Genomic DNA, 4788 nt, shown 5'->3' with positions numbered 1-4788 from the left:
TCGTGTTTAGTATTAATTTTTAAACCAAAAATCCAATCTGCTAGGGAATCCAATAACTGACAGTGTTTTCCTCAGACCTGTGACTAGATCTGAGCTAGAACAAACTATACTAAGCATCTAAAACAAGACATCCTGCGGCATCGATGCACAAGGGCGGCGAGAAAAATAACACTAAGAATTATCGTCCTAACGCATTATTACCAATCCTCTCTAAGATAACACAGGCCAACAAAAAACTTTTTTATTTTAACCCATAGTTTCCGAGCAATATGTATTTTATTATAATCTAATATCTTTTTTTCTTTAAAACTTCTTGTGTAACTTTTTCTACGATGATTAGCTTGCTGAACTTTCATGTTGGTGTTCCAAACTTCCAACTTCCAACGATAGACTTATAGCCTGGGTCTTTTTCGTTTCCCAAGAACTTGCTTGAAGGATACCCGTGTTTCCTTTTCCTTTGAGGTTATTGTGGATTCGAAGTTAACGTCTAATATCAGGTCTGATGAAGACTCCTTCTTTCAATTTAGCTTCTGTAAGGTGTGGAAATTCCTGACAGAGATATTTGAAGCAAGGCCCGTCTTTAAGCAAAGCCTTTACAAACTTCTTTTTGCACCAATGTTGATTCCTAGCTCTACTGTCCCATTCAAACAGGAAACTTGCTGACCAAGAAGCATGCAGAAGCATATAGAAGCAAACACGTTACCATTGTGTAGTAAAACAGCCTTCAAACTATTTTCGATGAATCAATAAACCTCCAGTCTTCTTCCAAACTCACTCATTAGATCAGGAATGTCTGAGCAATACACCAAATGTTCAAAATACTTGCCGTTCTCTTTTCCTATACACATGAACGCTGGTTCCAGCCTCCAGGAAGTTATTTTCTTTTAGCCTAGAGCAAAGCAGTTCAGCTTTTTCCTTCGTTAAGCCCAGATCCTTAACTAAGTATTTTTTATTAGCGAATTCCTTGATTCGCTTATCGGATTATGAATATTTTGATTATAGGAATTACTGATAAAATATTTAGTTAAGAGCTCGACATTCACATGGTATACTACTTAGGATTATTATCACGTTTCCTATTGAAAACAACACGAGCGTTTATTTGGAAACTTATTTCGTAGAATGTATTCTTTACCATGGTACACTTTTAACAAATATATTGAATCGACGAATCTCAAACTATAACAAAACCAAAATTCAATATCCTCTCTTTTGATTATTTCTATAAAAATGGAGATATTTAAGCAACGTTGCCATTATTTGAAGATTGAGGTTATGTACTTCGTCGTACTATGTTGCGCTGTGACAGTTTGTAAGATATCATAGAAAAAACTCTATGAAACACTATAATATAATATAATAGATATATTTTGGCGTTTAAAAAATTTCCAGAAGGATAAATGTATACTGAAGAAGGACTAGAGCAAGATATCGTCAACTTAACACTTTTTGCGTCTTTCGAAATATACTTTCTCGACTTCCTGACAATATACGGGGTGTCCCACGACGAGTTGAAACTATCTGTATATAGCAAAATACTTATAGTAAAATCATGAAAATTTCTACGTTTGTTTTGTTATTTTAACTTTATAAATATCTTATTCCTTTATTTTTTTAAATAGAGCCACCCAGTTTTTCTATTTTAATGCATTTAGGGGTAAAAAATCATGCAAATTCATATATACTTTTCTATATCTAAACCTTACCGTTATCCAGATATCAAAAGTTTTCTGTAAATTTTTAGAGATGCAGGCGTGGTCTAAATTTCCATAATATTTAATATCTGGATAACGGTGAGGTTTAGTTATAGGAAAGTAAACATAAATTTGCTTTTTTTTAACCCTCAATGCATTAAAATAGAAAAAACCTGGTGGCTCTATTTAAAAAAATGAAGAAATTTGATATTTGTGAAGTTCAACTTTGAACACTTTTTATGCACACCCTGTATAAAATGAAAACATTTTCAACATAGATTTAAATACTTCCGACCTTGCTTAAAGCAATCGAATAGAAACCATTTTCATATCTTTAAAAATTTGTCTAAAAACATTTTTTGAAAAATGCATACTTTTTTGTAAAAAAATTGACCGTTGTAGACCCTTATAAATTATTTTTTCACAAGGATACCCTTAAAGATATAAAAACGGTTTTTATTCGGTTACTTTTAGCAAAATCGGTCGTAATTGAATCTATGTTGGAAAATTCTTCATTTTATACAGTGTGTGTATAAAAAGTGTTCAAAGTTTAAAATCATAAATATCAAATTTCTTTATTGCATCTCTAAAAATTTATTGAAAACATTTAATATCTGGATAACAGTAAGGTTTAGGTATAGGAAAGTGTACATGAATTTGCTTTATATAGAAAAAACACTGGGTGGTTCTACTTAAAAAAATTAAGAAATTTCATATTTGTGAAGTTAAACTTTGAACATTTTTTATACACACCCTGTATAAAATGAAAAAATTTCCAACATAAATTTAAATACGTCTGATTTTTTTAAAAGTATCCGAACAGAAACTATTTTCATATCTTTAAGGGTATTTTCGTAAAAAAATAATTTATAAGGGTCTGCAACGGCAAATTTTTTACAAAAAAATTAATAACTCAAAAAGTATGCATTTTTCGAAAAAAGTTTTCAGGCAAAATTATACAAAATGTTCTATTTAAAATAAAGTTAAAATCGACTTCCAGTAGAATCGGCCATCTTTGAAAATATATTTAGAAAAAAATTACTGTATCAATGAATTATTAACTTTATTTCTTCAAGACTGCATTACAAATTTTTCACGAAAACTTTTGTTATAAACGTTACAAGAAAAAATTAATGACATTCTCGGTCAACGCCTACTTTACCCAGAGGCGGGCCAAAACCGGCCCGTGGGCCGGATACGACTCTTTCACTAACTTTATCCGGCCCGCTGAGATTTTTTTTTAAATATCTAATGTTTGTTTTATAATCTATTGACTTAATTTGAAAATTACGTTCATATTAAACATTATTAATTGTCAAATTTCATTGACTTAATGCCTTCTATTGTTTTTGTTGGAAAAAATTTCTTGGATAGGGAAAAAACAACCAAAACATTCGTGTTTGTCCGTAAGATACAGTCTCCGGCCCAGGAGACATTTTTGAAGTATTTGCCCTCTCCTATGCCCCTCCAACGCCCTTATAATAACAACCCTTTTGATAATTGTACCGCATATTTTGTAATAATCATCGTTTAAATTAGTTTCGTCAAAGGTATTTTCTTTGGTATTTATCGGGCCTCTTATTGTTTTTATCTATACACAGAAATACACAATAGAAAAGTTATTTTAATGATAATATTTTTGAGCACTTGATATTTGTATAAAAATGTGGGTGCTTCGCAATAATGTCCCGTTAATTGAGATTTCTTCGAGATAAATTTATCTACTAAACTACGTAGCAAATTTAAATTCGAGCATTGCTCTTGAAATGAATTTTATTTGATTCTTCTGATAAATTCCCAAAAAAACCGGACATTTGTTTGTAATATGTTTGTTTTTGTGAGTTATCTGGTTATTATCAAGAATTTAGATTCCATTGAACTAAAAGATACATTGTAGAAACGCTTGGAGTAGCGAAGTCCAACCATCACTCAATAAATCATAAAGAAAAACACATTTTTTTTGCCAAAAATCGATTTTATTCATCAATACAATCATTCCAACGCTTCTCCAACTTCTCGATGCCGTGCTCGTAGAAGGAATTGTCTTTTAGCCTAAAAAAGCTTCAGCTTCATCAACTCCTTTCCATCAGCTAATAGCCAGTAGTCACTGGGGGCCAGATCTGGACTATACGGAGAAAACAATTCGTTCAATTAAACCTTGGTAACAAAAGGTTTTTTTCTTCGACATATGAGGAAGTTTTTTCTTGATTTTTTCATTCAAACGATCAAATATTCCATGCGCATATCAGAATACTGAAGCCTATCGTGCCTTTGGACGTTTCGGACCTAGTTCACCGCTACAGTCTACTCAGATGATGATCGTTTTGATTCCGAAGTGAAGTTTTATCCATGTTTTATCCATTATCACATATCGAGGTAAATAATCTGATTCGGATCAACCTGTACCTGAAGACCTATCAAGAATGATTTTTTGTATGTAATAGAGACGACGAAGAAGATTTACAAGACGAATTTGAGGTGGAAAGAAGTAGTCGTAGAGAAAGAGTGTAGGGGGAAGTAAAAATCATTTTTATATTTACTTTTTATTGTAATAAAAGTTGTTAAGACACAATTTTTTAATATATTGAGTTGATTTCAATCGATCACATCCAACAAAATCTAGAATTTAAAAATAATTTTAATAGGGGTAGTTTTTACCCTTAAAAAATCAAAAGTAGCACCAAGTACAGAGGTACCTTTGAAGTCGAGTATAAAATTGGGTTTCCCAGATATTTAATAACGATTGCGATGTAATTTTTGAATGATAACAGTTTTAAGGGTGATTTTTAGGGGTAAAAACTGTTTAATAGATCAAAAATTGTTTATCGACGTTAATTTGAAGTATTTACAGATAATAGCACGCTCAAAACTAGTACTCTATCAATTTTTTTGGAATAGGGGTAGTTTTCACTATAATAAATAAAAATCAACCCCCGGCACAAGCTCAATATTAATAGAGAGGGTGAATTGAACCTGAATCCAAATTTTTATGCAAATCTATACTGTTTAATCGGTTCAATAACTGCTCAATAATATGTTAATTAATATTTTTTATGTCTGTCATGAGGGGTGGTTGTTAAGGGCCGAAAGGTGG

The sequence above is a fragment of the Diorhabda carinulata genome, chromosome X, assembly GCF_026250575.1.
Source record: "Diorhabda carinulata isolate Delta chromosome X, icDioCari1.1, whole genome shotgun sequence".
Taxonomy (NCBI): Eukaryota; Metazoa; Arthropoda; class Insecta; order Coleoptera; family Chrysomelidae; genus Diorhabda; species Diorhabda carinulata.
The sequence above is the reverse complement of the archived record's forward strand: the minus strand, read 5'-3'. Positions refer to the sequence as shown.